The sequence below is a fragment of the Phyllobates terribilis genome, unplaced genomic scaffold, assembly GCF_046119375.1.
Source record: "Phyllobates terribilis strain yellow unplaced genomic scaffold, ASM4611937v1 Scaffold_38__1_contigs__length_12584779, whole genome shotgun sequence".
In the NCBI taxonomy this organism is placed as follows: domain Eukaryota; kingdom Metazoa; phylum Chordata; class Amphibia; order Anura; family Dendrobatidae; genus Phyllobates; species Phyllobates terribilis.
Window position 1 is genome coordinate 2,342,495 of NW_027362798.1, and position 25,225 is coordinate 2,367,719.

Genomic DNA, 25,225 nt, shown 5'->3' on the forward strand with positions numbered 1-25,225 from the left:
TCTAAAATCAGAAAGAATTGAATTCAATGTTTTTTGTTCATTTTGCTTGTTTGTCGGATTTTGGGATGGACTCTTTGGCTTTGCTTTTCTTCTCCTCATTGGATTTTTCATGTTCAAAGTTGCAGAAGCCAGATTACAAGCTCATTTTGGTTCAACTTCAGCAACTGTGCATTGCATTGCCATGTAATGTGATGCAATGCTATCTTTCTAGCTCTCCCTTTTTACTTCCTTTTGGATAAACAGACATATTAGGCAAGCATTTTGGAGCTTTCACCTAAATAACTACAGGTGGTGAGATAAGCTGCACAATATAATTGACCTTTCAGTATATTGTTGCACACACACCATCTATTTAGCAAATGCCCTTGTTATCAACAGCAGCCTTTTAAACTCACCTGAGCTAACAGGTATGTGCGCTGGTTACTCTGCTGCGCTTAAAATTTCTTTTTTGGTTTGCTACAATGCCTTTTCTGAAACGTTGTCTCCCTCTGCTGGAACACTGACTTCTTTCATTTAATGCCTGCAGACTATAAAAGAGAACCCAACCCAAAAAGTTTGGTTGATTAGTCTGTGGCATTCTGTTAAACTGTTGCTTATGGCGGTCTCTGTGAGCTTCTCAGCGACATTCAGCCAGCCAGGTATCCTGCCTGCAGTAGATGGAATGTGGCAATGGAACGCTGGCTGCGCGTGTCATAATAGGCTCTGAGCCTTTATATACCTGTGCACAGCAGCAGCCACCTTCAGTCTGCTGCTGGACAGCCAGCAGCAGCAGCAGGAGAGGTATGTAATCAGGAGCCCTCCTGCTAAGGGTAGACAGCTGCTCGTTCCACCCCACCCCCCGCCTTAATTGGTTCTCCTCCCTTCCAACGGTGTTGAGGCGGGTGGGAACAGCAGGGGGTGAAGGTGCTGTGTTTAAAGAGGTGGAGTTATGCAGATCTAAAACGCGTGGATTGCAGCAGCAGCAAGCCGAAAAGTGCAGGCATGTAAGGGATCTAGAGGTTGACAACATGTCTTCTTAACGGGAGTCCAGGAGCTCATCTCCACAAATGGACTTTTCAGGATCCTTGGGTGGCTCCGTAGTTTGAAACCAATTCTGGTTATCGCTTCTCGGCCTTTTGGCTAAGATCAAGTGTAGTATCTGTTCTTATCAGTTTAATATCTGATACGTCCCCTATCTGGGGACCATATATTAAATGGATTTTTAGAACAGGGAGATGGAAAAAGAGCTTGCTCTGTCCACTCCACGCATTGACCTGGTATTGCAGTATCTCCAGGACCGGTGCACCCCTTCTTTAATGCAGTTTCTAAAATCAGAAAGAATTGAATTCAATGTTTTTTGTTCATTTTGCTTGTTTGTCGGATTTTGGGATGGACTCTTTGGCTTTGCTTTTCTTCTCCTCATTGGATTTTTCATGTTCAAAGTTGCAGAAGCCAGATTACAAGCTCATTTTGGTTCAACTTCAGCAACTGTGCATTGCATTGCCATGTAATGTGATGCAATGCTATCTTTCTAGCTCTCCCTTTTTACTTCCTTTTGGATAAACAGACATATTAGGCAAGCATTTTGGAGCTTTCACCTAAATAACTACAGGTGGTGAGATAAGCTGCACAATATAATTGACCTTTCAGTATATTGTTGCACACACACCATCTATTTAGCAAATGCCCTTGTTATCAACAGCAGCCTTTTAAACTCACCTGAGCTAACAGGTATGTGCGCTGGTTACTCTGCTGCGCTTAAAATTTCTTTTTTGGTTTGCTACAATGCCTTTTCTGAAACGTTGTCTCCTTCTGCTGGAACACTGACTTCTTTCATTTAATGCCTGCAGACTATAAAAGAGAACCCAACCCAAAAAGTTTGGTTGATTAGTCTGTGGCATTCTGTTAAACTGTTGCTTATGGCGGTCTCTGTGAGCTTCTCAGCGACATTCAGCCAGCCAGGTATCCTGCCTGCAGTAGATGGAATGTGGCAATGGAACGCTGGCTGCGCGTGTCATAATAGGCTCTGAGCCTTTATATACCTGTGCACAGCAGCAGCCACCTTCAGTCTGCTGCTGGACAGCCAGCAGCAGCAGCAGCAGGAGAGGTATGTAATCAGGAGCCCTCCTGCTAAGGGTAGACAGCTGCTCGTTCCACCCCACCCCCCGCCTTAATTGGTTCTCCTCCCTTCCAACGGTGTTGAGGCGGGTGGGAACAGCAGGGGGTGAAGGTGCTGTGTTTAAAGAGGTGGAGTTATGCAGATCTAAAACGCGTGGATTGCAGCAGCAGCAAGCCGAAAAGTGCAGGCATGTAAGGGATCTAGAGGTTGACAACATGTCTTCTTAACGGGAGTCCAGGAGCTCATCTCCACAAATGGACTTTTCAGGATCCTTGGGTGGCTCCGTAGTTTGAAACCAATTCTGGTTATCGCTTCTCGGCCTTTTGGCTAAGATCAAGTGTAGTATCTGTTCTTATCAGTTTAATATCTGATACGTCCCCTATCTGGGGACCATATATTAAATGGATTTTTAGAACAGGGAGATGGAAAAAGAGCTTGCTCTGTCCACTCCACGCATTGACCTGGTATTGCAGTATCTCCAGGACCGGTGCACCCCTTCTTTAATGCAGTTTCTAAAATCAGAAAGAATTGAATTCAATGTTTTTTGTTCATTTTGCTTGTTTGTCGGATTTTGGGATGGACTCTTTGGCTTTGCTTTTCTTCTCCTCATTGGATTTTTCATGTTCAAAGTTGCAGAAGCCAGATTACAAGCTCATTTTGGTTCAACTTCAGCAACTGTGCATTGCATTGCCATGTAATGTGATGCAATGCTATCTTTCTAGCTCTCCCTTTTTACTTCCTTTTGGATAAACAGACATATTAGGCAAGCATTTTGGAGCTTTCACCTAAATAACTACAGGTGGTGAGATAAGCTGCACAATATAATTGACCTTTCAGTATATTGTTGCACACACACCATCTATTTAGCAAATGCCCTTGTTATCAACAGCAGCCTTTTAAACTCACCTGAGCTAACAGGTATGTGCGCTGGTTACTCTGCTGCGCTTAAAATTTCTTTTTTGGTTTGCTACAATGCCTTTTCTGAAACGTTGTCTCCTTCTGCTGGAACACTGACTTCTTTCATTTAATGCCTGCAGACTATAAAAGAGAACCCAACCCAAAAAGTTTGGTTGATTAGTCTGTGGCATTCTGTTAAACTGTTGCTTATGGCGGTCTCTGTGAGCTTCTCAGCGACATTCAGCCAGCCAGGTATCCTGCCTGCAGTAGATGGAATGTGGCAATGGAACGCTGGCTGCGCGTGTCATAATAGGCTCTGAGCCTTTATATACCTGTGCACAGCAGCAGCCACCTTCAGTCTGCTGCTGGACAGCCAGCAGCAGCAGCAGCAGGAGAGGTATGTAATCAGGAGCCCTCCTGCTAAGGGTAGACAGCTGCTCGTTCCACCCCACCCCCCGCCTTAATTGGTTCTCCTCCCTTCCAACGGTGTTGAGGCGGGTGGGAACAGCAGGGGGTGAAGGTGCTGTGTTTAAAGAGGTGGAGTTATGCAGATCTAAAACGCGTGGATTGCAGCAGCAGCAAGCCGAAAAGTGCAGGCATGTAAGGGATCTAGAGGTTGACAACATGTCTTCTTAACGGGAGTCCAGGAGCTCATCTCCACAAATGGACTTTTCAGGATCCTTGGGTGGCTCCGTAGTTTGAAACCAATTCTGGTTATCGCTTCTCGGCCTTTTGGCTAAGATCAAGTGTAGTATCTGTTCTTATCAGTTTAATATCTGATACGTCCCCTATCTGGGGACCATATATTAAATGGATTTTTAGAACAGGGAGATGGAAAAAGAGCTTGCTCTGTCCACTCCACGCATTGACCTGGTATTGCAGTATCTCCAGGACCGGTGCACCCCTTCTTTAATGCAGTTTCTAAAATCAGAAAGAATTGAATTCAATGTTTTTTGTTCATTTTGCTTGTTTGTCGGATTTTGGGATGGACTCTTTGGCTTTGCTTTTCTTCTCCTCATTGGATTTTTCATGTTCAAAGTTGCAGAAGCCAGATTACAAGCTCATTTTGGTTCAACTTCAGCAACTGTGCATTGCATTGCCATGTAATGTGATGCAATGCTATCTTTCTAGCTCTCCCTTTTTACTTCCTTTTGGATAAACAGACATATTAGGCAAGCATTTTGGAGCTTTCACCTAAATAACTACAGGTGGTGAGATAAGCTGCACAATATAATTGACCTTTCAGTATATTGTTGCACACACACCATCTATTTAGCAAATGCCCTTGTTATCAACAGCAGCCTTTTAAACTCACCTGAGCTAACAGGTATGTGCGCTGGTTACTCTGCTGCGCTTAAAATTTCTTTTTTGGTTTGCTACAATGCCTTTTCTGAAACGTTGTCTCCTTCTGCTGGAACACTGACTTCTTTCATTTAATGCCTGCAGACTATAAAAGAGAACCCAACCCAAAAAGTTTGGTTGATTAGTCTGTGGCATTCTGTTAAACTGTTGCTTATGGCGGTCTCTGTGAGCTTCTCAGCGACATTCAGCCAGCCAGGTATCCTGCCTGCAGTAGATGGAATGTGGCAATGGAACGCTGGCTGCGCGTGTCATAATAGGCTCTGAGCCTTTATATACCTGTGCACAGCAGCAGCCACCTTCAGTCTGCTGCTGGACAGCCAGCAGCAGCAGCAGCAGGAGAGGTATGTAATCAGGAGCCCTCCTGCTAAGGGTAGACAGCTGCTCGTTCCACCCCACCCCCCGCCTTAATTGGTTCTCCTCCCTTCCAACGGTGTTGAGGCGGGTGGGAACAGCAGGGGGTGAAGGTGCTGTGTTTAAAGAGGTGGAGTTATGCAGATCTAAAACGCGTGGATTGCAGCAGCAGCAAGCCGAAAAGTGCAGGCATGTAAGGGATCTAGAGGTTGACAACATGTCTTCTTAACGGGAGTCCAGGAGCTCATCTCCACAAATGGACTTTTCAGGATCCTTGGGTGGCTCCGTAGTTTGAAACCAATTCTGGTTATCGCTTCTCGGCCTTTTGGCTAAGATCAAGTGTAGTATCTGTTCTTATCAGTTTAATATCTGATACGTCCCCTATCTGGGGACCATATATTAAATGGATTTTTAGAACAGGGAGATGGAAAAAGAGCTTGCTCTGTCCACTCCACGCATTGACCTGGTATTGCAGTATCTCCAGGACCGGTGCACCCCTTCTTTAATGCAGTTTCTAAAATCAGAAAGAATTGAATTCAATGTTTTTTGTTCATTTTGCTTGTTTGTCGGATTTTGGGATGGACTCTTTGGCTTTGCTTTTCTTCTCCTCATTGGATTTTTCATGTTCAAAGTTGCAGAAGCCAGATTACAAGCTCATTTTGGTTCAACTTCAGCAACTGTGCATTGCATTGCCATGTAATGTGATGCAATGCTATCTTTCTAGCTCTCCCTTTTTACTTCCTTTTGGATAAACAGACATATTAGGCAAGCATTTTGGAGCTTTCACCTAAATAACTACAGGTGGTGAGATAAGCTGCACAATATAATTGACCTTTCAGTATATTGTTGCACACACACCATCTATTTAGCAAATGCCCTTGTTATCAACAGCAGCCTTTTAAACTCACCTGAGCTAACAGGTATGTGCGCTGGTTACTCTGCTGCGCTTAAAATTTCTTTTTTGGTTTGCTACAATGCCTTTTCTGAAACGTTGTCTCCTTCTGCTGGAACACTGACTTCTTTCATTTAATGCCTGCAGACTATAAAAGAGAACCCAACCCAAAAAGTTTGGTTGATTAGTCTGTGGCATTCTGTTAAACTGTTGCTTATGGCGGTCTCTGTGAGCTTCTCAGCGACATTCAGCCAGCCAGGTATCCTGCCTGCAGTAGATGGAATGTGGCAATGGAACGCTGGCTGCGCGTGTCATAATAGGCTCTGAGCCTTTATATACCTGTGCACAGCAGCAGCCACCTTCAGTCTGCTGCTGGACAGCCAGCAGCAGCAGCAGCAGGAGAGGTATGTAATCAGGAGCCCTCCTGCTAAGGGTAGACAGCTGCTCGTTCCACCCCACCCCCCGCCTTAATTGGTTCTCCTCCCTTCCAACGGTGTTGAGGCGGGTGGGAACAGCAGGGGGTGAAGGTGCTGTGTTTAAAGAGGTGGAGTTATGCAGATCTAAAACGCGTGGATTGCAGCAGCAGCAAGCCGAAAAGTGCAGGCATGTAAGGGATCTAGAGGTTGACAACATGTCTTCTTAACGGGAGTCCAGGAGCTCATCTCCACAAATGGACTTTTCAGGATCCTTGGGTGGCTCCGTAGTTTGAAACCAATTCTGGTTATCGCTTCTCGGCCTTTTGGCTAAGATCAAGTGTAGTATCTGTTCTTATCAGTTTAATATCTGATACGTCCCCTATCTGGGGACCATATATTAAATGGATTTTTAGAACAGGGAGATGGAAAAAGAGCTTGCTCTGTCCACTCCACGCATTGACCTGGTATTGCAGTATCTCCAGGACCGGTGCACCCCTTCTTTAATGCAGTTTCTAAAATCAGAAAGAATTGAATTCAATGTTTTTTGTTCATTTTGCTTGTTTGTCGGATTTTGGGATGGACTCTTTGGCTTTGCTTTTCTTCTCCTCATTGGATTTTTCATGTTCAAAGTTGCAGAAGCCAGATTACAAGCTCATTTTGGTTCAACTTCAGCAACTGTGCATTGCATTGCCATGTAATGTGATGCAATGCTATCTTTCTAGCTCTCCCTTTTTACTTCCTTTTGGATAAACAGACATATTAGGCAAGCATTTTGGAGCTTTCACCTAAATAACTACAGGTGGTGAGATAAGCTGCACAATATAATTGACCTTTCAGTATATTGTTGCACACACACCATCTATTTAGCAAATGCCCTTGTTATCAACAGCAGCCTTTTAAACTCACCTGAGCTAACAGGTATGTGCGCTGGTTACTCTGCTGCGCTTAAAATTTCTTTTTTGGTTTGCTACAATGCCTTTTCTGAAACGTTGTCTCCTTCTGCTGGAACACTGACTTCTTTCATTTAATGCCTGCAGACTATAAAAGAGAACCCAACCCAAAAAGTTTGGTTGATTAGTCTGTGGCATTCTGTTAAACTGTTGCTTATGGCGGTCTCTGTGAGCTTCTCAGCGACATTCAGCCAGCCAGGTATCCTGCCTGCAGTAGATGGAATGTGGCAATGGAACGCTGGCTGCGCGTGTCATAATAGGCTCTGAGCCTTTATATACCTGTGCACAGCAGCAGCCACCTTCAGTCTGCTGCTGGACAGCCAGCAGCAGCAGCAGCAGGAGAGGTATGTAATCAGGAGCCCTCCTGCTAAGGGTAGACAGCTGCTCGTTCCACCCCACCCCCCGCCTTAATTGGTTCTCCTCCCTTCCAACGGTGTTGAGGCGGGTGGGAACAGCAGGGGGTGAAGGTGCTGTGTTTAAAGAGGTGGAGTTATGCAGATCTAAAACGCGTGGATTGCAGCAGCAGCAAGCCAAAAAGTGCAGGCATGTAAGGGATCTAGAGGTTGACAACATGTCTTCTTAACGGGAGTCCAGGAGCTCATCTCCACAAATGGACTTTTCAGGATCCTTGGGTGGCTCCGTAGTTTGAAACCAATTCTGGTTATCGCTTCTCGGCCTTTTGGCTAAGATCAAGTGTAGTATCTGTTCTTATCAGTTTAATATCTGATACGTCCCCTATCTGGGGACCATATATTAAATGGATTTTTAGAACAGGGAGATGGAAAAAGAGCTTGCTCTGTCCACTCCACGCATTGACCTGGTATTGCAGTATCTCCAGGACCGGTGCACCCCTTCTTTAATGCAGTTTCTAAAATCAGAAAGAATTGAATTCAATGTTTTTTGTTCATTTTGCTTGTTTGTCGGATTTTGGGATGGACTCTTTGGCTTTGCTTTTCTTCTCCTCATTGGATTTTTCATGTTCAAAGTTGCAGAAGCCAGATTACAAGCTCATTTTGGTTCAACTTCAGCAACTGTGCATTGCATTGCCATGTAATGTGATGCAATGCTATCTTTCTAGCTCTCCCTTTTTACTTCCTTTTGGATAAACAGACATATTAGGCAAGCATTTTGGAGCTTTCACCTAAATAACTACAGGTGGTGAGATAAGCTGCACAATATAATTGACCTTTCAGTATATTGTTGCACACACACCATCTATTTAGCAAATGCCCTTGTTATCAACAGCAGCCTTTTAAACTCACCTGAGCTAACAGGTATGTGCGCTGGTTACTCTGCTGCGCTTAAAATTTCTTTTTTGGTTTGCTACAATGCCTTTTCTGAAACGTTGTCTCCCTCTGCTGGAACACTGACTTCTTTCATTTAATGCCTGCAGACTATAAAAGAGAACCCAACCCAAAAAGTTTGGTTGATTAGTCTGTGGCATTCTGTTAAACTGTTGCTTATGGCGGTCTCTGTGAGCTTCTCAGCGACATTCAGCCAGCCAGGTATCCTGCCTGCAGTAGATGGAATGTGGCAATGGAACGCTGGCTGCGCGTGTCATAATAGGCTCTGAGCCTTTATATACCTGTGCACAGCAGCAGCCACCTTCAGTCTGCTGCTGGACAGCCAGCAGCAGCAGCAGGAGAGGTATGTAATCAGGAGCCCTCCTGCTAAGGGTAGACAGCTGCTCGTTCCACCCCACCCCCCGCCTTAATTGGTTCTCCTCCCTTCCAACGGTGTTGAGGCGGGTGGGAACAGCAGGGGGTGAAGGTGCTGTGTTTAAAGAGGTGGAGTTATGCAGATCTAAAACGCGTGGATTGCAGCAGCAGCAAGCCGAAAAGTGCAGGCATGTAAGGGATCTAGAGGTTGACAACATGTCTTCTTAACGGGAGTCCAGGAGCTCATCTCCACAAATGGACTTTTCAGGATCCTTGGGTGGCTCCGTAGTTTGAAACCAATTCTGGTTATCGCTTCTCGGCCTTTTGGCTAAGATCAAGTGTAGTATCTGTTCTTATCAGTTTAATATCTGATACGTCCCCTATCTGGGGACCATATATTAAATGGATTTTTAGAACAGGGAGATGGAAAAAGAGCTTGCTCTGTCCACTCCACGCATTGACCTGGTATTGCAGTATCTCCAGGACCGGTGCACCCCTTCTTTAATGCAGTTTCTAAAATCAGAAAGAATTGAATTCAATGTTTTTTGTTCATTTTGCTTGTTTGTCGGATTTTGGGATGGACTCTTTGGCTTTGCTTTTCTTCTCCTCATTGGATTTTTCATGTTCAAAGTTGCAGAAGCCAGATTACAAGCTCATTTTGGTTCAACTTCAGCAACTGTGCATTGCATTGCCATGTAATGTGATGCAATGCTATCTTTCTAGCTCTCCCTTTTTACTTCCTTTTGGATAAACAGACATATTAGGCAAGCATTTTGGAGCTTTCACCTAAATAACTACAGGTGGTGAGATAAGCTGCACAATATAATTGACCTTTCAGTATATTGTTGCACACACACCATCTATTTAGCAAATGCCCTTGTTATCAACAGCAGCCTTTTAAACTCACCTGAGCTAACAGGTATGTGCGCTGGTTACTCTGCTGCGCTTAAAATTTCTTTTTTGGTTTGCTACAATGCCTTTTCTGAAACGTTGTCTCCTTCTGCTGGAACACTGACTTCTTTCATTTAATGCCTGCAGACTATAAAAGAGAACCCAACCCAAAAAGTTTGGTTGATTAGTCTGTGGCATTCTGTTAAACTGTTGCTTATGGCGGTCTCTGTGAGCTTCTCAGCGACATTCAGCCAGCCAGGTATCCTGCCTGCAGTAGATGGAATGTGGCAATGGAACGCTGGCTGCGCGTGTCATAATAGGCTCTGAGCCTTTATATACCTGTGCACAGCAGCAGCCACCTTCAGTCTGCTGCTGGACAGCCAGCAGCAGCAGCAGCAGGAGAGGTATGTAATCAGGAGCCCTCCTGCTAAGGGTAGACAGCTGCTCGTTCCACCCCACCCCCCGCCTTAATTGGTTCTCCTCCCTTCCAACGGTGTTGAGGCGGGTGGGAACAGCAGGGGGTGAAGGTGCTGTGTTTAAAGAGGTGGAGTTATGCAGATCTAAAACGCGTGGATTGCAGCAGCAGCAAGCCGAAAAGTGCAGGCATGTAAGGGATCTAGAGGTTGACAACATGTCTTCTTAACGGGAGTCCAGGAGCTCATCTCCACAAATGGACTTTTCAGGATCCTTGGGTGGCTCCGTAGTTTGAAACCAATTCTGGTTATCGCTTCTCGGCCTTTTGGCTAAGATCAAGTGTAGTATCTGTTCTTATCAGTTTAATATCTGATACGTCCCCTATCTGGGGACCATATATTAAATGGATTTTTAGAACAGGGAGATGGAAAAAGAGCTTGCTCTGTCCACTCCACGCATTGACCTGGTATTGCAGTATCTCCAGGACCGGTGCACCCCTTCTTTAATGCAGTTTCTAAAATCAGAAAGAATTGAATTCAATGTTTTTTGTTCATTTTGCTTGTTTGTCGGATTTTGGGATGGACTCTTTGGCTTTGCTTTTCTTCTCCTCATTGGATTTTTCATGTTCAAAGTTGCAGAAGCCAGATTACAAGCTCATTTTGGTTCAACTTCAGCAACTGTGCATTGCATTGCCATGTAATGTGATGCAATGCTATCTTTCTAGCTCTCCCTTTTTACTTCCTTTTGGATAAACAGACATATTAGGCAAGCATTTTGGAGCTTTCACCTAAATAACTACAGGTGGTGAGATAAGCTGCACAATATAATTGACCTTTCAGTATATTGTTGCACACACACCATCTATTTAGCAAATGCCCTTGTTATCAACAGCAGCCTTTTAAACTCACCTGAGCTAACAGGTATGTGCGCTGGTTACTCTGCTGCGCTTAAAATTTCTTTTTTGGTTTGCTACAATGCCTTTTCTGAAACGTTGTCTCCTTCTGCTGGAACACTGACTTCTTTCATTTAATGCCTGCAGACTATAAAAGAGAACCCAACCCAAAAAGTTTGGTTGATTAGTCTGTGGCATTCTGTTAAACTGTTGCTTATGGCGGTCTCTGTGAGCTTCTCAGCGACATTCAGCCAGCCAGGTATCCTGCCTGCAGTAGATGGAATGTGGCAATGGAACGCTGGCTGCGCGTGTCATAATAGGCTCTGAGCCTTTATATACCTGTGCACAGCAGCAGCCACCTTCAGTCTGCTGCTGGACAGCCAGCAGCAGCAGCAGCAGGAGAGGTATGTAATCAGGAGCCCTCCTGCTAAGGGTAGACAGCTGCTCGTTCCACCCCACCCCCCGCCTTAATTGGTTCTCCTCCCTTCCAACGGTGTTGAGGCGGGTGGGAACAGCAGGGGGTGAAGGTGCTGTGTTTAAAGAGGTGGAGTTATGCAGATCTAAAACGCGTGGATTGCAGCAGCAGCAAGCCGAAAAGTGCAGGCATGTAAGGGATCTAGAGGTTGACAACATGTCTTCTTAACGGGAGTCCAGGAGCTCATCTCCACAAATGGACTTTTCAGGATCCTTGGGTGGCTCCGTAGTTTGAAACCAATTCTGGTTATCGCTTCTCGGCCTTTTGGCTAAGATCAAGTGTAGTATCTGTTCTTATCAGTTTAATATCTGATACGTCCCCTATCTGGGGACCATATATTAAATGGATTTTTAGAACAGGGAGATGGAAAAAGAGCTTGCTCTGTCCACTCCACGCATTGACCTGGTATTGCAGTATCTCCAGGACCGGTGCACCCCTTCTTTAATGCAGTTTCTAAAATCAGAAAGAATTGAATTCAATGTTTTTTGTTCATTTTGCTTGTTTGTCGGATTTTGGGATGGACTCTTTGGCTTTGCTTTTCTTCTCCTCATTGGATTTTTCATGTTCAAAGTTGCAGAAGCCAGATTACAAGCTCATTTTGGTTCAACTTCAGCAACTGTGCATTGCATTGCCATGTAATGTGATGCAATGCTATCTTTCTAGCTCTCCCTTTTTACTTCCTTTTGGATAAACAGACATATTAGGCAAGCATTTTGGAGCTTTCACCTAAATAACTACAGGTGGTGAGATAAGCTGCACAATATAATTGACCTTTCAGTATATTGTTGCACACACACCATCTATTTAGCAAATGCCCTTGTTATCAACAGCAGCCTTTTAAACTCACCTGAGCTAACAGGTATGTGCGCTGGTTACTCTGCTGCGCTTAAAATTTCTTTTTTGGTTTGCTACAATGCCTTTTCTGAAACGTTGTCTCCTTCTGCTGGAACACTGACTTCTTTCATTTAATGCCTGCAGACTATAAAAGAGAACCCAACCCAAAAAGTTTGGTTGATTAGTCTGTGGCATTCTGTTAAACTGTTGCTTATGGCGGTCTCTGTGAGCTTCTCAGCGACATTCAGCCAGCCAGGTATCCTGCCTGCAGTAGATGGAATGTGGCAATGGAACGCTGGCTGCGCGTGTCATAATAGGCTCTGAGCCTTTATATACCTGTGCACAGCAGCAGCCACCTTCAGTCTGCTGCTGGACAGCCAGCAGCAGCAGCAGCAGGAGAGGTATGTAATCAGGAGCCCTCCTGCTAAGGGTAGACAGCTGCTCGTTCCACCCCACCCCCCGCCTTAATTGGTTCTCCTCCCTTCCAACGGTGTTGAGGCGGGTGGGAACAGCAGGGGGTGAAGGTGCGGTGTTTAAAGAGGTGGAGTTATGCAGATCTAAAACGCGTGGATTGCAGCAGCAGCAAGCCGAAAAGTGCAGGCATGTAAGGGATCTAGAGGTTGACAACATGTCTTCTTAACGGGAGTCCAGGAGCTCATCTCCACAAATGGACTTTTCAGGATCCTTGGGTGGCTCCGTAGTTTGAAACCAATTCTGGTTATCGCTTCTCGGCCTTTTGGCTAAGATCAAGTGTAGTATCTGTTCTTATCAGTTTAATATCTGATACGTCCCCTATCTGGGGACCATATATTAAATGGATTTTTAGAACAGGGAGATGGAAAAAGAGCTTGCTCTGTCCACTCCACGCATTGACCTGGTATTGCAGTATCTCCAGGACCGGTGCACCCCTTCTTTAATGCAGTTTCTAAAATCAGAAAGAATTGAATTCAATGTTTTTTGTTCATTTTGCTTGTTTGTCGGATTTTGGGATGGACTCTTTGGCTTTGCTTTTCTTCTCCTCATTGGATTTTTCATGTTCAAAGTTGCAGAAGCCAGATTACAAGCTCATTTTGGTTCAACTTCAGCAACTGTGCATTGCATTGCCATGTAATGTGATGCAATGCTATCTTTCTAGCTCTCCCTTTTTACTTCCTTTTGGATAAACAGACATATTAGGCAAGCATTTTGGAGCTTTCACCTAAATAACTACAGGTGGTGAGATAAGCTGCACAATATAATTGACCTTTCAGTATATTGTTGCACACACACCATCTATTTAGCAAATGCCCTTGTTATCAACAGCAGCCTTTTAAACTCACCTGAGCTAACAGGTATGTGCGCTGGTTACTCTGCTGCGCTTAAAATTTCTTTTTTGGTTTGCTACAATGCCTTTTCTGAAACGTTGTCTCCTTCTGCTGGAACACTGACTTCTTTCATTTAATGCCTGCAGACTATAAAAGAGAACCCAACCCAAAAAGTTTGGTTGATTAGTCTGTGGCATTCTGTTAAACTGTTGCTTATGGCGGTCTCTGTGAGCTTCTCAGCGACATTCAGCCAGCCAGGTATCCTGCCTGCAGTAGATGGAATGTGGCAATGGAACGCTGGCTGCGCGTGTCATAATAGGCTCTGAGCCTTTATATACCTGTGCACAGCAGCAGCCACCTTCAGTCTGCTGCTGGACAGCCAGCAGCAGCAGCAGCAGGAGAGGTATGTAATCAGGAGCCCTCCTGCTAAGGGTAGACAGCTGCTCGTTCCACCCCACCCCCCGCCTTAATTGGTTCTCCTCCCTTCCAACGGTGTTGAGGCGGGTGGGAACAGCAGGGGGTGAAGGTGCTGTGTTTAAAGAGGTGGAGTTATGCAGATCTAAAACGCGTGGATTGCAGCAGCAGCAAGCCGAAAAGTGCAGGCATGTAAGGGATCTAGAGGTTGACAACATGTCTTCTTAACGGGAGTCCAGGAGCTCATCTCCACAAATGGACTTTTCAGGATCCTTGGGTGGCTCCGTAGTTTGAAACCAATTCTGGTTATCGCTTCTCGGCCTTTTGGCTAAGATCAAGTGTAGTATCTGTTCTTATCAGTTTAATATCTGATACGTCCCCTATCTGGGGACCATATATTAAATGGATTTTTAGAACAGGGAGATGGAAAAAGAGCTTGCTCTGTCCACTCCACGCATTGACCTGGTATTGCAGTATCTCCAGGACCGGTGCACCCCTTCTTTAATGCAGTTTCTAAAATCAGAAAGAATTGAATTCAATGTTTTTTGTTCATTTTGCTTGTTTGTCGGATTTTGGGATGGACTCTTTGGCTTTGCTTTTCTTCTCCTCATTGGATTTTTCATGTTCAAAGTTGCAGAAGCCAGATTACAAGCTCATTTTGGTTCAACTTCAGCAACTGTGCATTGCATTGCCATGTAATGTGATGCAATGCTATCTTTCTAGCTCTCCCTTTTTACTTCCTTTTGGATAAACAGACATATTAGGCAAGCATTTTGGAGCTTTCACCTAAATAACTACAGGTGGTGAGATAAGCTGCACAATATAATTGACCTTTCAGTATATTGTTGCACACACACCATCTATTTAGCAAATGCCCTTGTTATCAACAGCAGCCTTTTAAACTCACCTGAGCTAACAGGTATGTGCGCTGGTTACTCTGCTGCGCTTAAAATTTCTTTTTTGGTTTGCTACAATGCCTTTTCTGAAACGTTGTCTCCTTCTGCTGGAACACTGACTTCTTTCATTTAATGCCTGCAGACTATAAAAGAGAACCCAACCCAAAAAGTTTGGTTGATTAGTCTGTGGCATTCTGTTAAACTGTTGCTTATGGCGGTCTCTGTGAGCTTCTCAGCGACATTCAGCCAGCCAGGTATCCTGCCTGCAGTAGATGGAATGTGGCAATGGAACGCTGGCTGCGCGTGTCATAATAGGCTCTGAGCCTTTATATACCTGTGCACAGCAGCAGCCACCTTCAGTCTGCTGCTGGACAGCCAGCAGCAGCAGCAGCAGGAGAGGTATGTAATCAGGAGCCCTCCTGCTAAGGGTAGACAGCTGCTCGTTCCACCCCACCCCCCGCCTTAATTGGTTCTCCTCCCTTCCAACGGTGTTGAGGCGGGTGGGAACAGCAGGGGGTGAAGGTGCTGTGTTTAAAGAGGTGGAGTTATGCAGATCTAAAACGCGTGGATTGCAGCAGCAGCAAGCCGAAAAGTGCAGGCATGTAAGGGATCTAGAGGTTGACAACATGTCTTCTTAACGGGAGTCCAGGAGCTCATCTCCACAAATGGACTTTTCAGGATCCTTGGGTGGCTCCGTAGTTTGAAACCAATTCTGGTTATCGCTTCTCGGCCTTTTGGCTAAGATCAAGTGTAGTATCTGTTCTTATCAGTTTAATATCTGATACGTCCCCTATCTGGGGACCATATATTAAATGGATTTTTAGAACAGGGAGATGGAAAAAGAGCTTGCTCTGTCCACTCCACGCATTGACCTGGTATTGCAGTATCTCCAGGACCGGTGCACCCCTTCTTTAATGCAGTTTCTAAAATCAGAAAGAATTGAATTCAATGTTTTTTGTTCATTTTGCTTGTTTGTCGGATTTTGGGATGGACTCTTTGGCTTTGCTTTTCTTCTCCTCATTGGATTTTTCATGTTCAAAGTTGCAGAAGCCAGATTACAAGCTCATTTTGGTTCAACTTCAGCAACTGTGCATTGCATTGCCATGTAATGTGATGCAATGCTATCTTTCTAGCTCTCCCTTTTTACTTCCTTTTGGATAAACAGACATATTAGGCAAGCATTTTGGAGCTTTCACCTAAATAACTACAGGTGGTGAGATAAGCTGCACAATATAATTGACCTTTCAGTATATTGTTGCACACACACCATCTATTTAGCAAATGCCCTTGTTATCAACAGCAGCCTTTTAAACTCACCTGAGCTAACAGGTATGTGCGCTGGTTACTCTGCTGCGCTTAAAATTTCTTTTTTGGTTTGCTACAATGCCTTTTCTGAAACGTTGTCTCCCTCTGCTGGAACACTGACTTCTTTCATTTAATGCCTGCAGACTATAAAAGAGAACCCAACCCAAAAAGTTTGGTTGATTAGTCTGTGGCATTCTGTTAAACTGTTGCTTATGGCGGTCTCTGTGAGCTTCTCAGCGACATTCAGCCAGCCAGGTATCCTGCCTGCAGTAGATGGAATGTGGCAATGGAACGCTGGCTGCGCGTGTCATAATAGGCTCTGAGCCTTTATATACCTGTGCACAGCAGCAGCCACCTTCAGTCTGCTGCTGGACAGCCAGCAGCAGCAGCAGGAGAGGTATGTAATCAGGAGCCCTCCTGCTAAGGGTAGACAGCTGCTCGTTCCACCCCACCCCCCGCCTTAATTGGTTCTCCTCCCTTCCAACGGTGTTGAGGCGGGTGGGAACAGCAGGGGGTGAAGGTGCTGTGTTTAAAGAGGTGGAGTTATGCAGATCTAAAACGCGTGGATTGCAGCAGCAGCAAGCCGAAAAGTGCAGGCATGTAAGGGATCTAGAGGTTGACAACATGTCTTCTTAACGGGAGTCCAGGAGCTCATCTCCACAAATGGACTTTTCAGGATCCTTGGGTGGCTCCGTAGTTTGAAACCAATTCTGGTTATCGCTTCTCGGCCTTTTGGCTCAGATCTGTAATGGGTCTAGTCATTTGGCTGTCTGTGCGTTAACTCTTGGCCCTGTGGCATCGCCATTTTATGGCTTAAGCCACTTGCTGCTATAAGGAGTTGGCCAGTAGACACGACTAGCGATAATGGGACGCATTCGATACGCTGGGCCCGGTGAGGCTCGAGTGAAGTTTGGAATCCAGATTGATGTGGAAGAAGGCAAAGAAGGAATCTTTACCCTCAGCTTCGTGGTGAAGGAGATTTTGTTTGGACTCCTTGAAGTGAAGAAGGAAGAAATCTTGTGCCTCCAGCAATTCAAAAGCAAGTATAATCTTGTATTTACTTCTATGGCTGTTTGCAACAATTTCTATGATTGTTTGAAAAAGAATCTGGACAATCAATATTTGGATGGGCTGACTTTTGTCATCTTGTATTGCTCCAAAGAGGTACCTCTGACTGTTTTCATGTACAACCCACATGTGGACTTGGCTTTGATTTATGCCTTTCTAAATAGGCACTGCTATATTACCAAGGTGGCAGTAAAAGTCATGAATGAGGAGGAACTATGGACCGGTAAATATCGTTTCATGGTCAAGTTCCGGGAAAGTCCTGATGAACCAGGGGGTATACATTATCCTCCATCAAATTTTTCCATTGGGAGTGAGCGGGGTTACCTGTTCTTCCCCAATGCGCCCAGGTTTTGTCGTCATTGTAGGAGGTATGGCCATACTCAGGAAGCATGCGACATCAGACAGATTATTTGCAGGAAGTGCAATGAGGTGGGTCATTCTTCCAATAATTGCAAAAATGAAATAGTCTGTAACCTCTGCGGAGAGAAGGGGCATGCCTTCAGAGACTGTATATTCCATCCTGGTTCATATGCGGGGGCAGCGGGAAGGGGAAGGAGAAGAAATGAATCTCCTGCACCCACAGCTACAACTCCGACTGCTCCAACTCCGACTGCTCCGATATCTACTCTGGCTTTCCTGGATGAGGAGGAGGCTCGGGTTGCTTTTCCAGAACTGGTTCGTGTGAATGTAAGAGGAAATATGGAGCTGGCACCTGAGCCACCGGTGCAGAGGGCCGCGTCTGTGGCTTCAGATGTCAGTGAGTCTGAGACGATAACTGATGATCGTATAGGCATGGAAGTGGCCCCGGTGGAGGATCTGGAGGCTGAAATTCCAGACATGATGGTTACATTGCAGGGGGAAGAGGAGTCTGATCTGACCAGAACACCGCATGTGGCCTGGAGCGATGTCGTTTCTGACCTCGAGGAGGAGGGAGGTCAGGGGGACTTTGACCCCCAGCGGCGGGATTATAGTTCAGATGAAGATGGAGGCGCTTCAGTGAAGAAAAAGAAGAAAACTGAGCCATCCTTTTCCCCTTTAAGTGACTGCAGTGTGAGTCCAGCCCGGGTGTACCCTACTGCATCCGATCCCCAAGATGTGTCTTTTTTGGGGGAAGGCACAAACTACGATATCTGCACGTCCAGCGTCCTACCCCCAGAAGGGTTAGGATGATGTACAGGTGGGCATGTTGTCGTGACCTGCCACATCAAATTAATAGATGGGTGCCCAAGTTGCTCTCAGCATCTTGTCGCTAAATGTTCGGCTGATTAAATCTGAGTCGAGAAGAGTGGCAATTTTGGACTACTTGAGCAACTTGGATGCGGACGTATACTGTGTCCAGGAGTGTGGGATCTCCGATCCCTTAAGTGAAAATGCATGGCCTTTAGGTCAAAGTGTGTGGTCTGGTTCTGTATGTAATAAAAATTGTGGGGTAGGTGTTTTGGTGAAGGGTTATAGTGTTAAGATAGAAAGTTACATGGTGGTGGAGGCGGGGAGGTGTGTAATATGTGAGTTAAATTGTAGGGGGTGGAGGGTTAGGGTGGTAAATATGTATGCACCAATAGATAAAGGGGAGAGGCTGGAAATTTTTGAGAAATTATGTTTTTTTTTATCTGGCAAAATGCCAATAATTTTTGTTGGAGATTTCAATTGTGTGACGGAGGGGGATAAGATGGATGTTACAGGTAAAAGACTCAAGAGTCTTGTGGCGGATTTTTCCTTACAGGATGCTGCGGAAGTTTTTTTAGGTAATCCACCTCCTGCGACCTATAAGGCCGACAGGGGAGGCATAGAGTCTAGAATAGACCGTATCTTCTTTTCTTCACAAAATGTTATTTGTAGGAATTTCCAGCAGGAAGATGTTCCCTTCTCTGACCATGTGTGTTTGAGGGCACGTCTAGAAGGTAAGATTTCCTTTGTATATGGTGGTGGCGTGTGGAAACTTAATGTGCGTTTGCTGGAAGATAATAGGATCATGCGTGATTTTAGGCGAATGTATGTTAGGTGGAGGGATAAAAAAAGTGATTTCAGGAATGTGCTTGAGTGGTGGGACTGGATGAAGAGTGAGATTGTTTTTTTCTTTAGAAAAAGGGGCAGGAGGAAAGCAGCAATGAATAGAGCAAAATTTAATGATTTAAGCTCTAGACTGGAGTGGCTGAGGATGTTAAGGATGATTGGAGTGGATGTGGATGTTTTGATGTGTCAAGTGAAAGAAGAGATTAAGAAATATATTGAGGGTAAAGGGAAAGAAATTATTTACCGTTCTAAGATTGAACATTTGGAGAAAAATGAGAAATGCACAAGGTTTTTTTTCAAAAAAGTTTTTGGGAAGAAAGTAGATATGGATGAGGTGGTGAATGGTGATGGGGTGTGTGTGAGTGGGAAGGATGTGATGCAGGAGGTGGTGTTGTTTTATAAGGAGTTGTATGGGGAAAAATGGGTTGATGATAGGATGTTGACTGATGCTTTGAGGTGTTTAGAAGGTTGTTTGGGTGAGGATGAACGTGAAATATTGGATGATGTAATTGTGTTGGATGAAGTTAAAAAAGTGGTGATGTCTGCGAGTAAGAATAAAACACCTGGGAAGGATGGATTGCCCGTGGAGTTATATGTTAAGGAATGGGACACGATGGGAAATGACTTATTGGAGGTGTGCCAGTATATGTTCACGGAGAATATGTTGAGTGAATCTATGAGAGATGGGGTGGTGGTTTTGGTTCATAAGAAAGGTGATAAAAAGGATTTGGGGAATTGGAGGCCAATCACCCTTTTGAATGCAGACTATAAGGTGTTTAGTAAATTGTTGGCTAGCCGGATGCGGGAAGTGATTGGCGGTGTGGTGGATGAAGATCAAGTGTGTGCAGTGCCTGGGAGAAGTATGACTGAAAATTTGGTGTTGTTGCGTGATGTGATTGGGGATTGTATGAGTCGTAAGCAGAAATGTTTGTTGTTTTTCGGTTGATTTTGAAAAAGCTTTTGACCGTGTGTCACATAGCTTTATGTTTAAGGTTTTGTCTAAGATGGGTTATTCCAGGAATTTTGTAAACTGTGTTAGGAGTTTGTATTGTAATGTTTCAAGTGAATTTTTGGTGAATGGGTGGTTGAGTGAGAAAGTGAGAATTAAATCAGGAGTGCGTCAGGGGTGCCCTATGTCCCCTTTTTTGTTTATTAGTGTGATTGAAGTGTTGATGTGTATGGTTAGGAAGGATAAGGTTATGAGAGGTGTGATGATTCCTGGGAGTAATGGAAAGGATGTGAGAATTCTAGGTTACATGGATGATGTAGTGATTGTGAGTGGGAATATGGCTGCGATGAGTAGGGCAAGGTTGATATTAAGTTTGTTTTGTAGTGTCTCAGCTTTTAAGGTCAATTGGACTAAGAGTTCCTTTAAATGTTTTGGTGAGAGGAATGTACGGATGGATGGTGTGAGGTGTGAGGATGGTGCAATAAAGGTGCTTGGGATTAAGTTTAATGATGATTTGAAAGGAAATGAGAGTTGGGAAGATTGTGGGGTGAGAGTGGTGCGCAAGTTGAATTTTTGGCGAATGAGAGAATTAACTCTGACTGGGAAAGTTCTGATTATTAAGGCGGTTATTTTGCCTATTTTGTTGTTTGTTGCGAATGTATATCCTGCTGCTTTTAAGAAAATTAGGAAAACTGAGAAATTCATCTTTAATTTTCTTTGGGGAAGTCGCATGGAGAAATTGAAACGGGAATATGTCTATAAGTTATGTGTAAATGGTGGTTTGGATTTTCCAAATATTGATTTCTTTTTAGGGATTAGTTACGTGAAAATGGTGGTGGTGGTTCTAGGGAAAAGTAATAAGTGTGCTTATATGATGAAGTATTCGGCTGGATGGATGCTTTATGGCTTAAAGTGGGTCAAAAGGGATGCTAGAGTGCCTGTTGCTTTTAAGTGTCCTGTATGGTATGGTTGTGTTGAGAAATTTGTAAGGAAGTATGATTTGTTGTCCGTTAACATGAGTGATTTTAGGCAAAAGAAGAAAGTCATTAGGATGGTGCGTGAGCGTGAGGTGGTATGTAATATCAATGGGTTGAGAGGGGAGGAAGTAACCGAGATGTGGAGAAAATTAAGTATAGATGGTGTGACTAACAGACAGAGAGATATCGCTTGGATGATATTGCATGACATTTTGCCTGTTAGAGATGTGCAAAAGAAGAGGGATTTAGTTAAATCTGAGGTATGCCCGAGGGATGGATGTGGTTTGAGAGAGCATGTTAGACATATGGTATGGGATTGTGATTTTGCATATGATGTATGGAAGGGTATAGGGGGACTTTGCAAGGAATTGATGGGTGTAAAGTATGTTAATTGGAAACTTGCTATGTTTGGGATGGGTGCATGTAGTAGAATTAAGGATAGGATTTTATGGTTGTTGGTGGTGTGTGTAATTGAAAGTTTGTGGGATGCGAGGAATTTGTTAGTTTTTAAAAGGAAGAAAATGTCAGTTAATGAATGTTTGAGATTGATTCTGTCACGTATGTATGTAATATACCTCTGGGATCAGGAACGTGGAAGTATTATAGATGCTGAAGGGATCTGGAAGTTTAAAAAGTGGAGGTTTTTGGTAAAGTTTAATTAGTAGTGTATAATGTACCTGATGATAAGGTTTGGTTTTATTTTTGATTATATACCAAGTGTGATGAAAGGCTAAGTGTCAATGAAAGGCTTTTGTAAGTCGATTTGATTGAGCTTATGCTCCGGCCTATCTGATTTGGTTAAAAAAAAAAAAAAAAAAAGAAAAAAAAAAATCTGTTCTTATCAGTTTAATATCTGATACGTCCCCTATCTGGGGACCATATATTAAATGGATTTTTAGAACAGGGAGATGGAAAAAGAGCTTGCTCTGTCCACTCCACGCATTGACCTGGTATTGCAGTATCTCCAGGACCGGTGCACCCCTTCTTTAATGCAGTTTCTAAAATCAGAAAGAATTGAATTCAATGTTTTTTGTTCATTTTGCTTGTTTGTCGGATTTTGGGATGGACTCTTTGGCTTTGCTTTTCTTCTCCTCATTGGATTTTTCATGTTCAAAGTTGCAGAAGCCAGATTACAAGCTCATTTTGGTTCAACTTCAGCAACTGTGCATTGCATTGCCATGTAATGTGATGCAATGCTATCTTTCTAGCTCTCCCTTTTTACTTCCTTTTGGATAAACAGACATATTAGGCAAGCATTTTGGAGCTTTCACCTAAATAACTACAGGTGGTGAGATAAGCTGCACAATATAATTGACCTTTCAGTATATTGTTGCACACACACCATCTATTTAGCAAATGCCCTTGTTATCAACAGCAGCCTTTTAAACTCACCTGAGCTAACAGGTATGTGCGCTGGTTACTCTGCTGCGCTTAAAATTTCTTTTTTGGTTTGCTACAATGCCTTTTCTGAAACGTTGTCTCCTTCTGCTGGAACACTGACTTCTTTCATTTAATGCCTGCAGACAATAAAAGAGAACCCAACCCAAAAAGTTTGGTTGATTAGTCTGTGGCATTCTGTTAAACTGTTGCTTATGGCGGTCTCTGTGAGCTTCTCAGCGACATTCAGCCAGCCAGGTATCCTGCCTGCAGTAGATGGAATGTGGCAATGGAACGCTGGCTGCGCGTGTCATAATAGGCTCTGAGCCTTTATATACCTGTGCACAGCAGCAGCCACCTTCAGTCTGCTGCTGGACAGCCAGCAGCAGCAGCAGCAGGAGAGGTATGTAATCAGGAGCCCTCCTGCTAAGGGTAGACAGCTGCTCGTTCCACCCCACCCCCCGCCTTAATTGGTTCTCCTCCCTTCCAACGGTGTTGAGGCGGGTGGGAACAGCAGGGGGTGAAGGTGCTGTGTTTAAAGAGGTGGAGTTATGCAGATCTAAAACGCGTGGATTGCAGCAGCAGCAAGCCGAAAAGTGCAGGCATGTAAGGGATCTAGAGGTTGACAACATGTCTTCTTAACGGGAGTCCAGGAGCTCAACTCCACAAATGGACTTTTCAGGATCCTTGGGTGGCTCCGTAGTTTGAAACCAATTCTGGTTATCGCTTCTCGGCCTTTTGGCTAAGATCAAGTGTAGTATCTGTTCTTATCAGTTTAATATCTGATACGTCCCCTATCTGGGGACCATATATTAAATGGATTTTTAGAACAGGGAGATGGAAAAAGAGCTTGCTCTGTCCACTCCACGCATTGACCTGGTATTGCAGTATCTCCAGGACCGGTGCACCCCTTCTTTAATGCAGTTTCTAAAATCAGAAAGAATTGAATTCAATATTTTTTGTTCATTTTGCTTGTTTGTCGGATTTTGGGATGGACTCTTTGGCTTTGCTTTTCTTCTCCTCATTGGATTTTTCATGTTCAAAGTTGCAGAAGCCAGATTACAAGCTCATTTTGGTTCAACTTCAGCAACTGTGCATTGCATTGCCATGTAATGTGATGCAATGCTATCTTTCTAGCTCTCCCTTTTTACTTCCTTTTGGATAAACAGACATATTAGGCAAGCATTTTGGAGCTTTCACCTAAATAACTACAGGTGGTGAGATAAGCTGCACAATATAATTGACCTTTCAGTATATTGTTGCACACACACCATCTATTTAGCAAATGCCCTTGTTATCAACAGCAGCCTTTTAAACTCACCTGAGCTAACAGGTATGTGCGCTGGTTACTCTGCTGCGCTTAAAATTTCTTTTTTGGTTTGCTACAATGCCTTTTCTGAAACGTTGTCTCCCTCTGCTGGAACACTGACTTCTTTCATTTAATGCCTGCAGACTATAAAAGAGAACCCAACCCAAAAAGTTTGGTTGATTAGTCTGTGGCATTCTGTTAAACTGTTGCTTATGGCGGTCTCTGTGAGCTTCTCAGCGACATTCAGCCAGCCAGGTATCCTGCCTGCAGTAGATGGAATGTGGCAATGGAACGCTGGCTGCGCGTGTCATAATAGGCTCTGAGCCTTTATATACCTGTGCACAGCAGCAGCCACCTTCAGTCTGCTGCTGGACAGCCAGCAGCAGCAGCAGGAGAGGTATGTAATCAGGAGCCCTCCTGCTAAGGGTAGACAGCTGCTCGTTCCACCCCACCCCCCGCCTTAATTGGTTCTCCTCCCTTCCAACGGTGTTGAGGCGGGTGGGAACAGCAGGGGGTGAAGGTGCTGTGTTTAAAGAGGTGGAGTTATGCAGATCTAAAACGCGTGGATTGCAGCAGCAGCAAGCCGAAAAGTGCAGGCATGTAAGGGATCTAGAGGTTGACAACATGTCTTCTTAACGGGAGTCCAGGAGCTCATCTCCACAAATGGACTTTTCAGGATCCTTGGGTGGCTCCATAGTTTGAAACCAATTCTGGTTATCGCTTCTCGGCCTTTTGGCTAAGATCAAGTGTAGTATCTGTTCTTATCAGTTTAATATCTGATACGTCCCCTATCTGGGGACCATATATTAAATGGATTTTTAGAACAGGGAGATGGAAAAAGAGCTTGCTCTGTCCACTCCACGCATTGACCTGGTATTGCAGTATCTCCAGGACCGGTGCACCCCTTCTTTAATGCAGTTTCTAAAATCAGAAAGAATTGAATTCAATGTTTTTTGTTCATTTTGCTTGTTTGTCGGATTTTGGGATGGACTCTTTGGCTTTGCTTTTCTTCTCCTCATTGGATTTTTCATGTTCAAAGTTGCAGAAGCCAGATTACAAGCTCATTTTGGTTCAACTTCAGCAACTGTGCATTGCATTGCCATGTAATGTGATGCAATGCTATCTTTCTAGCTCTCCCTTTTTACTTCCTTTTGGATAAACAGACATATTAGGCAAGCATTTTGGAGCTTTCACCTAAATAACTACAGGTGGTGAGATAAGCTGCACAATATAATTGACCTTTCAGTATATTGTTGCACACACACCATCTATTTAGCAAATGCCCTTGTTATCAACAGCAGCCTTTTAAACTCACCTGAGCTAACAGGTATGTGCACTGGTTACTCTGCTGCGCTTAAAATTTCTTTTTTGGTTTGCTACAATGCCTTTTCTGAAACGTTGTCTCCTTCTGCTGGAACACTGACTTCTTTCATTTAATGCCTGCAGACTATAAAAGAGAACCCAACCCAAAAAGTTTGGTTGA

At 44.2% G+C, this 25,225-nt stretch overlaps 15 non-coding genes across 15 annotated transcripts; all 15 read left to right on the forward strand.

The window, feature by feature from the left end:
- Window positions 1–1,099: 1,099 nt before the first annotated feature.
- LOC141183998 (U2 spliceosomal RNA) lies at window positions 1,100–1,290 on the forward strand. Its single transcript, XR_012258797.1, has one exon. It is a non-coding gene; the product is annotated as a U2 spliceosomal RNA (small nuclear RNA).
- Window positions 1,291–2,405: 1,115 nt separating this feature from the next.
- LOC141183999 (U2 spliceosomal RNA) lies at window positions 2,406–2,596 on the forward strand. Its single transcript, XR_012258798.1, has one exon. It is a non-coding gene; the product is annotated as a U2 spliceosomal RNA (small nuclear RNA).
- Window positions 2,597–3,711: 1,115 nt separating this feature from the next.
- Window positions 3,712–3,902, forward strand: LOC141184000 (U2 spliceosomal RNA). The gene has a single exon (XR_012258799.1). It is a non-coding gene; the product is annotated as a U2 spliceosomal RNA (small nuclear RNA).
- Window positions 3,903–5,017: 1,115 nt separating this feature from the next.
- LOC141184001 (U2 spliceosomal RNA) lies at window positions 5,018–5,208 on the forward strand. The gene has a single exon (XR_012258800.1). It is a non-coding gene; the product is annotated as a U2 spliceosomal RNA (small nuclear RNA).
- A 1,115-nt stretch (window positions 5,209–6,323) lies between these two features.
- LOC141184002 (U2 spliceosomal RNA) lies at window positions 6,324–6,514 on the forward strand. Its single transcript, XR_012258802.1, has one exon. It is a non-coding gene; the product is annotated as a U2 spliceosomal RNA (small nuclear RNA).
- Window positions 6,515–7,629: 1,115 nt separating this feature from the next.
- LOC141184005 (U2 spliceosomal RNA) lies at window positions 7,630–7,820 on the forward strand. Its single transcript, XR_012258804.1, has one exon. It is a non-coding gene; the product is annotated as a U2 spliceosomal RNA (small nuclear RNA).
- A 1,112-nt stretch (window positions 7,821–8,932) lies between these two features.
- LOC141184006 (U2 spliceosomal RNA) lies at window positions 8,933–9,123 on the forward strand. The gene has a single exon (XR_012258805.1). It is a non-coding gene; the product is annotated as a U2 spliceosomal RNA (small nuclear RNA).
- Window positions 9,124–10,238: 1,115 nt separating this feature from the next.
- On the forward strand, window positions 10,239–10,429 carry LOC141184007 (U2 spliceosomal RNA). The gene has a single exon (XR_012258806.1). It is a non-coding gene; the product is annotated as a U2 spliceosomal RNA (small nuclear RNA).
- A 1,115-nt stretch (window positions 10,430–11,544) lies between these two features.
- On the forward strand, window positions 11,545–11,735 carry LOC141184008 (U2 spliceosomal RNA). Its single transcript, XR_012258807.1, has one exon. It is a non-coding gene; the product is annotated as a U2 spliceosomal RNA (small nuclear RNA).
- Window positions 11,736–12,850: 1,115 nt separating this feature from the next.
- On the forward strand, window positions 12,851–13,041 carry LOC141184009 (U2 spliceosomal RNA). The gene has a single exon (XR_012258808.1). It is a non-coding gene; the product is annotated as a U2 spliceosomal RNA (small nuclear RNA).
- A 1,115-nt stretch (window positions 13,042–14,156) lies between these two features.
- On the forward strand, window positions 14,157–14,347 carry LOC141184011 (U2 spliceosomal RNA). The gene has a single exon (XR_012258810.1). It is a non-coding gene; the product is annotated as a U2 spliceosomal RNA (small nuclear RNA).
- A 1,115-nt stretch (window positions 14,348–15,462) lies between these two features.
- Window positions 15,463–15,653, forward strand: LOC141184012 (U2 spliceosomal RNA). The gene has a single exon (XR_012258811.1). It is a non-coding gene; the product is annotated as a U2 spliceosomal RNA (small nuclear RNA).
- Window positions 15,654–21,841: 6,188 nt separating this feature from the next.
- On the forward strand, window positions 21,842–22,040 carry LOC141183424 (U2 spliceosomal RNA). Its single transcript, XR_012258383.1, has one exon. It is a non-coding gene; the product is annotated as a U2 spliceosomal RNA (small nuclear RNA).
- Window positions 22,041–23,155: 1,115 nt separating this feature from the next.
- LOC141184013 (U2 spliceosomal RNA) lies at window positions 23,156–23,346 on the forward strand. The gene has a single exon (XR_012258812.1). It is a non-coding gene; the product is annotated as a U2 spliceosomal RNA (small nuclear RNA).
- A 1,112-nt stretch (window positions 23,347–24,458) lies between these two features.
- Window positions 24,459–24,649, forward strand: LOC141184015 (U2 spliceosomal RNA). Its single transcript, XR_012258813.1, has one exon. It is a non-coding gene; the product is annotated as a U2 spliceosomal RNA (small nuclear RNA).
- The last annotated feature ends 576 nt before the right edge of the window (window positions 24,650–25,225 follow it).